Here is a 15985-nt window from a genome sequence, read left to right as displayed (position 1 = left end):
ACACATACACAACCAGGTGGTTCCCGTGCACGGGTTGGAGTCTTGTCGCGCCTGCGTAAATTTGTGTTTATCTTACCTTTTTCCTATGCGAACTGACAGGTGTGACCCACAAGGAACATGGTCAATTTAACTAGTCAACATAGTGCCACACAGACTATTTGGCTAGTCAACAAAGTGCAATCCGATGCTGAATGGTGAGCAAGTGAACGTATAATCACAACAAAACGTATATAGTGACCGTAATGAGCGTATTCTAAAGTCCGGTGACCATATTATGCTTTTCGCTTGCAATACACCGACCGCCAGTGTATTTATCTCTTCTCTCGCTCTCTCTATGGAGCCGAGTAGGCCAACGTGCCAGTGCCTAAATTTGCGCATGCCACCCCATTATTGCTGTACTGACTTTGTGAGAGCGAACAAGCATTCACGTCTACTGTACAAACTGTAGATATGAGTTACAAACGCGATGAAGACGAATACAAATATTTGAATCCACTTTATGCCCAATTTCTCTCTGTAGGCCGTCCAAAAGTACATCTCTACACGTTCTCGCATGTTACATCTAACAACTATGCAATACCGCACTACTACTACACTCGAACACAATAAATCATATGTGTTTGTAGTTTTACTAGATCTCATATTGTCACTTAATTATTTAGTTTGCATACATTAAAATTGCCTTTGAAATGTATGGCTAGTATCATCTACCACGCGGGAAAAATGCCTCCCTTGCCTGCTTAATCGGGTTTGTATCGATGGATCGTGTGAAACAGCAAAATTATAGTAGTACTACAGTACAAGTAACAATTCACTGGGCCACCGTGTCGTGTACTCCTCCATCGTAAGATTGGAGCGCTCACTTTCATAAATGTTCTAGTCCCTTCTGCCGACATGTGGGACATCAAGCAACCGGTTCCACGTGCCATACCGAAATAATAGTGCAGAGCAGCAGGGGTGAAGCACCCCGATCATGGTGCCGGCATAGTAATGAGCAATGAGGCGTCAAATCACAAAGCTGCACCTTTCCCGCTATTAAGCTGGATGGACGAAGTAATGCTAAAAAAATAAGTTGGAGGGACAAAGCAACCATCATTTCACTCATTGCTCAATCCGTTTCTCCCTCATCTTCTTCAAGTCAACCACGTGTAGCTTCTGCCGTTGTTCTGCCTCATGTGGGACGCGGATCAGCTTGGTAAAGCACCGTGTCGCGGGAAGCCACAACCACCTATGGGACCAGGACGACCCCTTGCTGATTCAGCAGGGGGAGTCACATTGCACAAAGAGCAGACGAACCGCAAGGCAGCACGATAGAGATCACGCATGCAGTTTAACCCATGTTCGGGCCGCCACGAGGTGTAAAACCCTACTCCTGCTTTGGTGGATTGATTGGGGAAAGGTGGTGGTGGTGCGTAGTACACTTGCCTGGCAGGGGTGCTTCGGGGTAGTGACGACTATGCGCGTACGGGGGTGTGTGTGATCTAAGCTTCCAACCCCTTGAATTATTGCCATGGGCCTCCTTTTATAGATCAAGGGGTTACCAAAGTGGTAAATCAGTCATTAGACACTGATATGATAGCAAACAGTGCTATCATACCTAACTCTGCAGGCTCACATCATGCATTTAATGCGCCGCTTAGTGTCATGTCGTTGGTCGCCCGTCTAGGCTTGCTGGGCTAATTCGCCAGCTCCATGCCTGCTCGCTTGACATGTCTCTGGACAGGTGTCATTTGTGGGTTCACTTGGTAGAAAGCGGTCGCCATGTGGCGAACGGCTACCACTTAATCATCCTGCATCTTGACAGCGTACTGATCCATGACGTGGGTCATGGTGGAGCAGTCGGTGGGGTGATCTGGCCTCCGTGAGCCCCAGCAGGCCCTGTTGGGATGACTTGGTCCTCTTGTTCTGGGGGTGGCCTCGCCCCTTGCCGGGCTCGCCTGCCTGGCAAGGGAGACTTCTTCCTTGGTAACATATGGTCCTTCTGCCTCATTCTTGGTTCCTTCTGATCCGTTAGCTGGTTCTTCGAGTCTCTTGGTCTCTTGCTCTGGTGCTCCACTCTTGATCTTGTGCCTGTGCACAGTCAGGTCAACATGCCCTGGGTCTGTTGCACCGACAGAAGCCCCCGGGCCTGCCCCGAACACACTGCTGAGCATCATTGGGGTAGGGCCTAACAAGTGCACAGGCAACGCTGTTGAAGAAGCTGGTCCATTGAAATCCTCTCTGCTTCTTCATTAGTTTTGATTCCGGGCCAGTTTCCTATTTTCCTGTGCGTCGAGCAATGCCAATGGTGTTGGGACCGCTCCAGTAATGGCCTGTGAGTGACTTTAACGCATGGGATATAAACTGCCAATTTAATCTTCCCACCGTGCCCTTATCCTTAGCCACGTATGCCGCATGCATCGCGTGGGGGAGGCGCGTGGCATGGGAGAGCATGATGGCGAGTGCTCGACTCCTTTGAACTGGTGGAGGAGGGCGGTGGTCACTTCGTCATGGATCCAGCCCCCAGCCCCCTGTCCGCCTATAAAAAGAAGAGCGGGGGAGGACGGAGGCATCTAGCGGTATCCTCTTCTTCTGTCTCGCTCCTTCTTGAATATGCTGGGAAGGGGAGCCTGGTGTCACGCCCAATATGCGATACTATCCTAAAGAGACTCGAAGGTCCCACCAAGGATAGAACTGCATATTGATACGCTTTTGCAAGGTGGATATCATTACATCAACATTACATAATAGATGGGGATACATACAAGAGGCATACAATGCCACACGAATACAACGTCATCATACATAAGAGAACCATCCAACTATGGATGAAACACAAACAGAAACTCAAACGACATCCACGCTACTAGCCCAGGCTGCCGAACTGGAACCTATCCCCTGATCAAAGAAGAAGCAGAAAAAGAACTCCAAAACAAGCAAACATCGCTCTCGCGTCATGATCATCGCATAACCTATACCTGCAACTGTTGTTGTAGTAATATGTGAGCCACGAGGACTCAGCAATCCCATTACCATGGGTATCAAGACTAGAAAAGCTTAATGGGAAAGGAAGGGGTAAAGTGGTGAGGTTGCAGCAGCGACTAAGCATATATGGTGGCTAACATATGCAAAAGAGAGTGAGAAGAGAGCAAACGGAACGGTCATGAAGCTAGCAATGATCAAGAGGTGATCCTGAACTCCTACTTACGTCAAACATAACCCAAAACCGTGTTCACTTCCCAGACTCCACCGAAAAGAGACCATCACGGCTACACACACGGTTAATGCATTTTAATTCGAAACAGGTGTCAAGTTATCTACAACCGGACATTAACAAATTCCCATCTGCCACATAACCGCGGGCATGGCTTTCAAAAGTTTATACCCGGCAGGGGTGTCCCAACTTAGCCCATCACAAGCTCTCATGGTCAATGAAGGATATTCCTTCTCCCAGGAAGACCCGATCAGTCTCGGAATCCTGGTTTACAAGACATTTCGACAATGGTAAAACAAGACCAGCAAAGCCGCCCGATGTGCCGACAAATCCCGATAGGAGTCGCACGTACCTCGTTCTCAGGGCACACCGGATAAGTCAAGCTACGAGTAAAACCATCCCTCAAGTTTCCCCGAGGTGGCCCCGCAGGCTGCTCGGTTCGGACCAACACTCGAAGGAGCACTGTCCCGGGGGGGTTAAATAAAGATGACTCTCGAGCTCCGGAAACCCAAGGGAAAAAGGGCTAGGTGAGGCAAATGGGAAAACCAAGGTTGGGCCTTGCTGGAGGAGTTTTATTCAAAGCGAACTGTCAAGGGGGTCCCATAAATCACCCACCGCGTAAGGAACGCAAAATCAAGGAACATAACACCGGTATGACGGAAACTAGGGCGGCAAGAGTGGAACAAAACACCAGGAATAAGGCCGAGTCTTCCACCCTTTACCAAGTATATAGATGCATTAATTAAATAAGAGATATTGTGATATCCCAACATAATCCTGTCCATCATGGAGCAATCTTCAACTTCACCTGCAACTAACAACGCTATAAGAGGGGCTGAGCAAAGCGGTAACATAGCCAAGCAACGGTTTGCTAGGAAGGGTGAAAAGGTTAGAGGCTGACATGACAATTTGGGAGGCTTGAAGAGCAAGTGAACAGGAAGCACATCATAGCGATCGAACGAAGCAACTAGCATAGCAATGATAGTAGTGAGATCCAAGGTGACGGTCATCTTGCCTGAAATCCCGCTAGGAAGAAGAACGAGTCCATGAAGAAGATGAACGGGGGTAGTCAAACGAATACTCACAATCGCAACATTACCGGAACTAAGAAGCAACACCAGAAAGAAACAAACAACATGGTAAATGCACAAGCATAAACATGGCATGATGCACAATCAATTATGATGCATGTCCGGTTTAATGAGGCATGGCATGGCAAAGTGCACAAACAATACTACAAATTAAGTGGAGCTTAATATGCAACGGGTTGCATATCGACGAAACACCAAATCAATTATTTAGTTCTCTCTCGATTATGTACCCAACAATATTAAATGCTATTCAATAAGGCAAGGGGTGAAGCATAATAAAACTACCTATCTAGGCAAGTTTAAATGAGGCCGGAACAACAAACAACAATTCCGGAAAATCCCCATATGCATATTTTGAATTTGGTACTGTTCTGCCCTAAACACAATTTTAATGTTGTTAAACAGGAAAATGAAGTGCAACATGTTAAACTAGGCATTTTTCTACCCCATTTACATATAAAGTTTATTAAATTCGGAGCTACGGTTAATTAGTTATGAAATAAATCATTTTAGCATGGCATTATGCAAAATAAACACAAACATCATGTTAAACATTTTAAACATGGATGAAAGTGGCATATTATTAATCTACACAAAATTCTAAGCATTTTACATGTTTAAAGTTTTTACATATGATGCACAGATCATGAGTTATTATATGCATGAAGTGCAAGGGGGTTTCTGCAAATCTGTAAAACAGTAATTCACTGGATGAATGCGAAAATCGCAGAACCAGAAAAAAACATGGTCGGGCTGAAACAAGCTGGCCCAACAGGAGGAAAAACAGAGGGGGCGCTGGGGTGTGGCCTCACCCATGGGCTTCGGCCCGTTTGTGGAGAGGGTGGCTGGAAGGGGCGCTGGGCCTTGGCGATGCTGGGCTGGATCGAACACGCAGGTGGGGGAGGCGCGGAAAATACGAGCGGATGCATGTTTTAAAAACAATGACGGCAACGAGTGCCGATGCAATGAGGATGATGTCATGATGAATACAAAAAAAAACGCATGGCCACAACAAAATAGCTGGAAGCCTTCTGGAGCGTCGGTCTTGGGGCGTTACACCTGGGGCTGGCCTCCAGGTTTTAGCTTTGGGTTGAAAATGCTGATTGAAGGTGCTAGAGTTTGGGGAGTGAGCTTGGTCGAAGTCCAGGGGGCTAGGGATCGTTGGAAATCCCAGTACACCCCCTCTCCTTAGATATGGAGTTGATGCCCACGAGGGGCGCGCCTTCCTGCCTGCCAAGGAGGGGAGCGCTGCACTTCTTGCACCTTGGCCTCCTTGGCCGTTCGCCGTGTCTTCGAAGGGGGCACCGGACAGGGGTCTTGGCGCTTCCCTGGCGTGGGGGTGGTTGAGAGAAAATGAGGGAAAGTGGAGGTGGCGAGTGGTGGGGAGCCAGGTCAGAGTACGATGGCGCAGATGCCTTCGCCTCCGACTGGTGACCTGTCGCCTTGTCTTCCGTCCTCCCCTCCCCCCGGCACCATCATCACCAGCTTCTTTGGGCTATAGCCGGGGAGGGGAATCTCCTTGGCCCCTCCTCCTTTCCTCCGACGATCTCCCGACCGAGCCCCCAAGGATGGCTTCACCGGGGCTCGAGTCAGGTCTTCTCGCTGGTGGGGGTGGCCAAGGGGCTCTACCCCGTTCCTACGCTTCTCCTCCACACCTTCGCCAGCCTCAGTCTCGTTCGGCTGCTCCCGAACGGGTTCCTGCCGGGTGCTTTCCTCGTCTTTTCCTCCTTCCACCGCAGTGCCTAGGGGGGGGGGAACGAAAAGAGGAGATCATGGGGCACTTATCTTTTTTTAATCTTAAACCTGTATGCACTTGCCAAATTTTCATTCAAATAATGTAATTTCTCAATCCATGTTTGTGTTCTGTAATGCTTGTACTTGTATCAGCATATTAATGAAAAGATAAACCTTGCTGAGAACTCGTGCATGTACACGTCCATGCAGAGGTGAGATGCCTCTTTAGTTAAATAAATGAGTTTGCCCCAGCAGGCTATCCCGCCGGCCTTCTTTTTGTCTGCCCGAGAACATCATCTGCCGGGTTACAGACAGAAGGACCAACCCCCCGCCAACTTCCTTTTATCAAAGGCAACTACAACCACCCTGACTGAAGCAGCGTTCAGGCCAGGGATGGGAGCACCCAAGTCTAGAAGGAGTGGCGAGGCTTTCTAATGCACAATTTATAGCTTACATAAGACGAATGGATAAGAGATAGAACTTATCTGGTTGGCTTGCCGGGATCGCAGTGCCAGGCAATCTTCTCACTCCTTTGTCGAAGCCAAGTCCATAGTGAGAACCTGTAACTTCATGTAAATGAGAATGAATGCAAGATGCAATCCTATCTATATGCATATGCAGATGCTCATGAAATGCTTATGCAGTAATCTGAAATGCTCATGCATGCATGCAATCTAGGTTGGGGCCCCTCTTTAGTGCTTCTTTATTCTTGCACGGGGTCATTACCCGGCTTTGTACAAGGGGTTACATGCAACTGAGACAAGGCTTGTACAAATGTGTGGCTCCCGGGCAGTGCCGAGTAGGACCCAGTAGCCTCGCGCCTTATGGGTAGAACCTGCGGAGATGCTCAATATTCCATGAATTTTGCAATAGAGTGCCATCTCCGGTCTCTTGACGGACTGCGCCAGGTCTGGTGACTCGTACTACCCGGTAAGGGCCTTCCCACTTTGGTGACAGCTTGTGTGTACCCTTGGCAGGCTGAACGCACCTAAGGACAAGGTCACCTTCCTCAAAACACCGGGCATGAACCCTGCGGCTATTATAGCGACGCAGGGCCTGCTGATAGCATGTTGCACACGTAGCAGCCCGGAGATGGTTCTCCTCGAGTAGCACAACATCGTCACGCCGGTGCTGATGTTGCACGATCTTGTCATAAGAAAGTATTCGAGGTGACCCATAAATGAGTTCTGTGGGGATAACTACTTCTGCCCATAGACCAGGGAGAAGGGAGTCTGCTCGATAGCTCGGTTTGGTGTGGTTCGGAGGGACCAGAGAACTACTGGCAACTCCTCGATCCACCGCTTGCCGTGCTTCTGCAGCGTATCAAAGGTTCTCGTCTTGAGTCCACGTAGCACTTCAGCGTTCACCCTATCAGCTTGTCCATTGCGCCGGGGTGTGCCACAGAGGCGAATGAGATCTTGCATCCGAGGGCATGAACATATTGCATGAAGGGGCGGCTTGTGAACTGGGTGCCGTTGTCTGTGATGATCCTTGCCGGAACTCCAAAATGACACACCAGATCTTTCAAGAACTTGATAGCTGACTGAGCATTCACCTTTCTCACGGCCGTCACTTCTGACCACTTTGTAAACTTATCGATGGCAATGAACAAGAATTCAAAGCCCCCGATTGCTCGGGGGAAGGGGCCGACGATATCGAGCCCCCAGACCAAAAATGGCCATGATAGAGGGATTGTTTGAGGCGCTTGGGCAGGCAGGTGGGTCTTCTTGGAATCAAACTGGCAGGATCCACACTTAGTGACTAGCCCGACCGCACTCTGGAGAGCAGTGGGTCAATAGAATCCTTGCCGGAATGCTTCACCAAGTAATGCCCTTGATCGAATGTGGGAGCTGCACATTCCTTTGTGTATCTCAGCCAGCAGTTCCTTTCCTTCTTCCCGGCAGACACACTTCAATTTCACACCATTGCGCCTCCTTCTGTACAGAGTGTCGTCGACAAACTAATACATACTGGCCCTCCGGGCTACTCTTTCAGCTTCATCTTGACCATCGGGAAGCTCTCCGGTTTGGAGGAAGCGGACAATGTGCCTTGCCCAAGCTGGAACCTGTGGCTCAGCAACAAGGACTAACGGCACCTCCTCTATTGCGGGAGCATGAGCCTCATGCACGGGGTCCATGGACCCGGCAGGAGGGGGTGGTCCGGTAGGCTGTGAGGAGTTGTTTCCGGCAGGGTCTCTGCCGGGAGCGAACGGCTCTACCGGGAGAGGCTTTCTGGTGTCTAACTTTATCCTCTTTCGGGCCATTGTTGCTGGGGATACAAAGGGCTAAGTAAGACGGAGAACAAAAGTCCCTGGTTCCACAAGAAGCTTCTGCACAACACACTTTGATAGATGATCAGCTTTGCTATTTTCCGCATGGGGTATGTGCTCTGTTTGCATTTGTCAAAGTGCTCCTCCAATCTTCTCACTTCCTTGATGTATGCCTCCATCAATGGACTTTTATAATCCTTGTTAACTTGCCTCACCACCAACTTTGATAATCCTTGTGAATGATTCCTATGCATACCATAGACCGTTTGTTGAGAACTTTATGCATTCTTGCTATGACATTGAGGTTGATGCTTGATTACTTGTCCCACATATTAGCACCATGACCTCACCTATGCATGATTGTTTCCATGATGCTTTTCCATGTGCTCAATTTATATGCTTAAATGCCATGCCACACCTCTTTGTCAAACCATATGCTATGCTTGATAACAACACTTGTTGGGTGAATCACCTCTCGAATGCTTGGTTTTGCTCTAATGCCAACCACATTTGTTTTTCCAAGTGCTTGTTATCTTTGCTCCTTTTGAAGGAAATACAAGATAGAGCAACATTGGAGAGTGCCCATTTGTAACTACAAGATGATGAATGCTTGGTGATCGTCCACTTCTACACGGCGACATCATCTCTTTCCCATGGTGATCTGGATTTCGATCTGAGGTCAGATCTTTCCCAAGGGGGAGGGGATGATGCGGAGCATCCTATGGAAATCACTATGTCAAGAGTCCATTTGGCAAGTGACATGTGCGACATCTACTTCATACATACAAAGGTGAATCATCTCCTTTACACGTGTCCACTTGTACTTTTCGAGGATGGTACACTACTTGACCCCTCTCTCGTGTGCATACATAGGTGTGAGCGGAGCTACACATTCATTGAGGAGGAGTCCAAGAATAAGATAACATACACAACATCCAAGGGGGAAGCCTGGAAGTGGAGAAGGAAGCGCCAAGAAGAAGGCAGCAACTCCCAGGCAACCCCGTGCGCACGGGCCCCTCCGACCCCGTGCCCACTGGCCTCCCAAGCTGGAGGTCCTGAAGACCCTGTGCGCACCAGTGTGTACCGTGCCCACGGGACCCCCCGTGTCCACGGGCCTCACGGACCCCGTGAGCACGGGCTCATGTGTTAGGTCTCTGGATACCCCGTGCGCACGGGCTCCACTGACCCCATGCACACGGGGCCCCCTAAGTGTTGTTGCGGGCTTTGCCCATGTAATCCCCATTTCGCGCCTGCTTACCCCTTCATCCCTTGGACCTATATATACTCCTCTTCCTCCTCCGTTTATACTTATCTAAGAATAGATCTAGACATTAGAGCTTAGCTCATGTACCTCCCCTTGTGGGATTCCTCTTGAGAGAGAAGGCTCTATTGGAGTTCAAGACCTCCATTGGGGAAGATCCCTAGGGATTCAGGGCCTCCTTGTGGGAAGGATCTATCTTGATCATCAAGCCCTCGTCTCCTTCATAGGTGTTTGCACACGAACATGTCACCATGTACCTCCAACGCCGAGGGTGATGCACCGCAGCTCACGTCGAAGGGGACCCGTCCGGAAGCGCGGTACACTGGCAATCTGGCGGGCACTTTTGATGACCCGAAACCCCACACGCCAGGGAGGGACCCCATCAAGGAGCGCGACGGCTATGGGCTGCCCTAGGTCGGCATGACCGCTCCTAGGGCCTTGAGGTTCACCCCCCGCAACAAGAAGAACGAACGAAGAATGAGGAATAATAATAAGAAGAAGAGAGAAGATAAAAGTAAAGATAAATAGTGGTAGATAGATTTGTTCGATTGTGTGTTGTTCAATCGACCATCACCTCTTATCTATATAAGAGGCGGATGGACTTCCCGTACAAGAAAAGGACTTGCCTTTCCGTCCAAATCATCAAAATCTAACCAAACTCTAGGCCCGGATCATCCAGCCTAGCCTAGTTTTCTGACAACAGTTCAGTGTTTTGGCTCTAGAATCCACATACGACCTCAGATTTGAATGAATTTTATATAAAAATCAACCGCCTCGACAAGATGCACAACTTCCATGTTGAAAACTTTCAATCTGAGGCCATTGTGATGGTGTTTCGGGCCATTTTCTAAAGTCTGTAGCAGAAAAAGCTGTCCGGACGTTCGGACTTCTACCCGGATTGTCCGGCCTCCACCCGGATCATCCGGGACTAGATCCAGATCATCCAGCTTCATCATAAACCTTTTGTTGTTTTCGGTGCTTTGATTTTCTGGATGATCCGGACCCCGGCCCGGATGATCCGGCCAGACATTGCTGCAACACACGGTTTTGTCTATAACTTTTACATACGACATCAGATGGGTATGATTTTTATATCAAAATCGTCCGTTTCAACGAGATGAAGAACTTTAGAATTGTAACTTTTTCCATCAGAGGACATATTAATAAGGTTAAATGCCATTCTTTGGTCTGATGTTAATACATGCATCTCTAAGATTGTCATAACTTTTTCATCCAAGCTCCGTGTTGGATCATCTCTATATCTATTTCGATCGGGTTGAAGAGAGCCATCAAATGGTGACATGAACTCATAATTTTAACCTCATCTCATTATAGGCTCAAGTTACTCTTTGCGATCATGCCATTTTTTAGCGTCAACACATGCCCCTCTATTTTTCGGCAAAGCTAGCGTGCCGAAAAATAACTTGTACCGTGTTGGTTCTAAGGACGATGTCAACACTCCATCGACCACTTTGCATGTGCTTAGGGGGATAAATATATATTGGCCATTACCATGAGGGCCATGTAGAATTCACCCACCAAAGTATGTATAGCCAAAATAAACAAATAAAATAGCAATAAAATAGTTCGGCCCCTTTGTATTAGCAACAAAAATGTAACTAACCAAATGTATAGTGATTTGGTAATACCCCCTCGTGATATAGAAAATTATGTTGCATCCATGGAGGGTAATTGATCATACCTAGGGATGAATTCCATGGCAAAGGCATCAATGGCATGGTTGAAGAAAATGGATGATGTGCTAACCGAAAATTTTGATGTTGTGATGCGCACCTTCGGATTAATTGTTTGTTGCTTCCATCCTTCTATTTCTTCATTTTATTGTACTTGTTGCAATATAAGCATGCAAATCATTTTTGTTATGATTGGTCCTCTTGGTAACCCATGCCATGTTCTTTTGTCTCAGCTCTTGTGCGCTAAGATTTTGTAATTTCTTCTTTTGCCAATACAATAAGCCGAGTGGGCATCTCGGCTGTGGTTTTGTCTTGGCCAATGGCAATTCCTTTTTGGCCTTGTGCACCCTCAACTTCTTTTCTTCAGATTTGGCACTTTGACTCTCAATAATTTGTTGCTTCATCTCATTGCCTTTAGTAGCCAGTGTCAACACTTTAATTGGCTCTTTTTCATTCGAGATCAAATCTGAAGTAGCACTCTCACAACCATCTCTTTTAACATGCTAAACTTGTTTGACCACCTCTTTCTTCTTCCTTGAGCTCCAGACCGATTCCTTATGATTGAAATGGTTTTTAAGATATGATTGTTCAAATGTTGATCTTCTCGGATATGCATAATATTGGTGAGATTGTCCAAAATAAGATGGAGAATGTTCCCTTGTATCATACATGTCCCCTGATGGATATGGATTTTGCCAACACCGATCCTCATATTTGTGCCTAGGAGATGATGTTGATGCATTTGCACTACTTGGCCGATAAGAACTTTTTTCTTCACTTGCTTTTTGATATTTAGCTAGTAACTCTGTGAAAGTGATTTTTGATCTCTTACCCTTATGCTTATTTCGGCCTTTGTTTCCTTTGATTGTGCTTGCACCGATCCCTGAATTTGCTTGCTGCCCCCCAGTCCTTGGCGTCTTCATTGTACCTTCGACAGAATTCTCGCCCTCAAGATTATGTTCACTGTGCTCTTCAACAACTTATTTTCTTGAAAGCTTGATCCCGTCACCTGCAGTTTTTGGCTTCTCTTTTTGAATGGATCGGCTTGAAGCAGCCGATGCAAAAACTTTTTGCCATCAGGACCAATCGGAATATAACGGTCGTTGTCGGTGTCAATACCGGCGGATCTCGGGTAGGGGGTCCCGATCTATGCGTCAAGGCTGATGGTAACAGGAAGCAAGGGACACAGATGTTTACCCAGGTTCGGGCCCTCTCGATGGAGGTAAAACCCTACTTCCTGCTTGATTAATATGGATGATATGGGTAGTACAAGAGTAGATCTACCACGAGATCGTAGAGGCTAAGACCTAGAAGCTACCCTATGATGGTATGATTGTAATTGTGATCGACCTTCTAAGGACCAACCTCTCCGGTTTATATAGACACTGGAGAGGGCTAGGGTTTACCTGGAGTCGGTTACAAGGAAGGAAACACAATATCCGGATCGCCAAGCTTGCCTTCCACGCAAAGGAGAGTCCCATCCGGACATGGGCCGAAGTCTTGAGTCTTGAATCTTCACGCTTCAATAGTCCGATCGATGTATATAGTCCGGCTTTATGGATACCCCCTAATCCAGGACTCCCTCAGTAGCCCCTGAACCAGGCTTCAATGACGATGAGTCCGGCGTGCAGTCTTGTCTTCGGCATTGCAAGGCGGGTTCCTTCTCGGAATACTCCAAAGTACCTGTCATGATGAATAGTGTCCGGCCTCCAATCAATGTTGTGCTCCTCGGCTTCAGTGCCTCAATAGTGACCATCTCCACGTGTCGAGTGAATGCGAGGAGCCGAGGCATTTTTGCATTTGACACCCTCGATCCTCCGGGCTGACCGCCTATTTGAAGGTAAGGGGATTCTCAGATCCAAACCTCACTCACTCTCCCTGAGCTCGCATCCCATAGAGCGCTCCGTGAAAAACCATTCCAGCATGGCCGGCCGCCGCAGCTCTTCTGCTTGCCCTCCTCGCTCTAAATCGCGGGATTGGGGGGAGTGCTCAGTTCCTCATAGCCGTTTGATAAATCTACAAACCCAAGGGTTTCTCCCACCAGCGTTCATGGTCCCCGTCCGAGCCGGAATAGCTACTTATGATGGAGGGGAACAAGCGGAGGGATCCCCAAACCCATCTCCAGAGGAGCGTGTAGGCCTCATCCCGCATCTACTAAGGGGCGTCGGGTTTCCTATCCACCCGTTTCTTTGCGGGCTCCTGGAGTTCTATGGCCTCCAGTTGCACAACCTCACCCCTTCCTCCATTCTGCACATAGCGGGGTACGTCGCACTTTCCGAGTTGTTTTTAGGCTGCGAACCTCACTTCGGTTTATGGAGGAAGCTGTTCTTCCTTGTTCCCCATGCCCAGGGAGAATCCCTATGCCAAGTGGGCGGGGCCAAAGTATGGCGCATTGCAGAGACCGGATACCTGTCCGGCACTCCCAAGAAGGCACTAGAAAACTGGCCTTCAGAATGGTTCTACATTGATGATGTTCCCCTTCCGGATCTAGTCCCGACAAGTCTCCCCCAGTTCAGTAACGCCAAGCCGAATGCACGCCTAAGCTGGTGCCCCCGGGGCCCTCAAGAAGAGGACACGAGGGAAATACACTCCTGATGAGCAGGATAAAGTTACTGGCCAAATCCGGACTAACGATAGTCGAGGTCATGGCGATATGCATAAAACGGAGAGTGCAACCGCTTCAATATCGGGGGAAGCCCATGTGGCACTTCAACGGGGAAGACGATGCCACCCGCTGCGGTCGCAAGGGTCCGGACTCTGCTACTGCTTTGGCAAGGATATTGTCCGATTTGTACAAAGGGGAAGAGGAGGAATTCCTTCGCATTAAAACGCGGGACGGATTCTCCATGTACAACCCCCAGAGTGGGTACGTTGCCATCCTTTTCCCTGCTTCACTTACTTTAGCGTCCCTCTGCTAAGATTTACTTGCGTCAATGCTTCTGAGCAGGAATTGAGGAGGGCTGTAGAAGGAATCTTCAGCCCCTGCCCGCAACCAAAGGACCCCGGAAGGGCCCTAGATCCAGGACTCAAAGAAGATCCAGATATCACTGTGGAGGTTGTCAACGGGGTATTTTATCAAGCGAGCTAGGATGGTGCCCTAGTGGCCATTACGGCCGACTATCCTGGGCTGCTCCCTGTGTCGCGTGTAAGCCGAACTAAAAAACCCTATCCTCTGAAGAGGACTCCCCCCAGGTATTATAATTTACCCTTGAGGCGTCGTTCTATTCGTAGATACGACAGCCAGAGCGAGGGGCCGAGCCCCTAGGGACTCAACAACCACGGGCATCCGGATCGGGCAGGCTCAAGAGGAAGGCGGTGAGGGTTGACACACGCTACAGAGGTAAAGTAATAACCTATCCTGCGATTATAGAATTTGAAATATGACAGCGCCCTTTGTGTCTGGCAGGAAGAGGAACAACCGAACTATATCCGGGGACCCCACCAATCATGCCTCCACCAGCCGGGTTCCAGAACCGGCTTCGGGGGCGGAGGCGGACACGGGGTCAGCACCGCATAGTTCCCCGATGGAGGATGCGGATATGTGTTCAGCCACGAACTCCGAAGTGGAGAGCGCCATGAATCACCGGTGCCGGAGGGCCGTGCTCCGGAACAACATCTTTTCTGAAGAGGCTTTTAATGCCTTCAATTCGGCGGACGCATACGTCCGAGATGTTCGAGGCGAGCTTGCCCAAGCGACATACTAGTATACCATAGATATACGGGTAAGAAATTTTCATAAGTATGTATAGCAGTAGCCCCTGAGACTTGGAATAGTTGTGACAACTGTTTCAAGGATCAATATATGCATAGGTCCTTGTGGACAAGAATGAACAATTGGCTCGGGAGCTGGAGGCGTGTAAGGCCCAGCTGATGGATGCGGTTGCCCAGTTAGGGGAATCCCAGAAGCTCCCCTCTGGTAATATTTGTCTCAATTGTACGCAGACGTACCAGTTAGTAAATGGCTGGTGTGGTTAGTCTAACAGAAAATTCTGCAGACAATCCCTGGGTGAATCCGGAGGGCGTAACGGATGATGACTCGCATCTCAAAAGGCAGCTAAAGGCTGGCGTGCGCATCCTTACGCAAGTGACGAAAGAGAAGAACAAGCTACAAGATGCCAATATTCGGCTGGACGTGGAATTAAAGGACGTCTGCACTCAACTGGCGGACTTCGTGAAGGAGAACAGAAGGCTTCGGCACGGCATTTATGGTAAGTGCTCAAACGAACTATATGATAGTTCGGAGAGGAAGTATTTTGAAAGAGTTTGTCTTGCAGGAATGTTGACGGGTCACCCTAAAGAGGAGATGCCCTCATCTTCAAGTGATTTTCTGCAAGAACTTTCGCAGTTGCACGAGCGCACTCGGCGGGTGATGCATGGTGTTGCTCAGGCCTTGTGGCCGTCAAGCCTCCTGCCGAATGGTCTGGGGGAGCTTGAGGACCTGCTTCAAGGAGCTCGGCGGCGCTTCCGTCTGTGGAAGATATCAGCATGCCGACAAGGTGCAAGAGAAGCCTGGGCGATGGTGATGATGCGCTACACCAAGCTGGACCCGAACCATATGGCCGAAGTAGGACTGGCAGGGCCAGATGGGCAAGAATTTCCCGTGAGTCTGCTATATGACCAGGTAGTGTTAGCCGCTAAGTATTCTCAACAGGATTGTAGGCTAGATAGCCTATTAGATGGTATAGAGGAGGAATATAGTCAGTCTCAGTGACTGTGTAATTTAATTGGCATAAGTAGCCTCTA

Source organism: Triticum aestivum, chromosome 6B (assembly GCF_018294505.1).
Source record: "Triticum aestivum cultivar Chinese Spring chromosome 6B, IWGSC CS RefSeq v2.1, whole genome shotgun sequence".
Lineage (NCBI taxonomy): Eukaryota > Viridiplantae > Streptophyta > Magnoliopsida > Poales > Poaceae > Triticum > Triticum aestivum.
The sequence above is the reverse complement of the archived record's forward strand: the minus strand, read 5'-3'. Positions refer to the sequence as shown.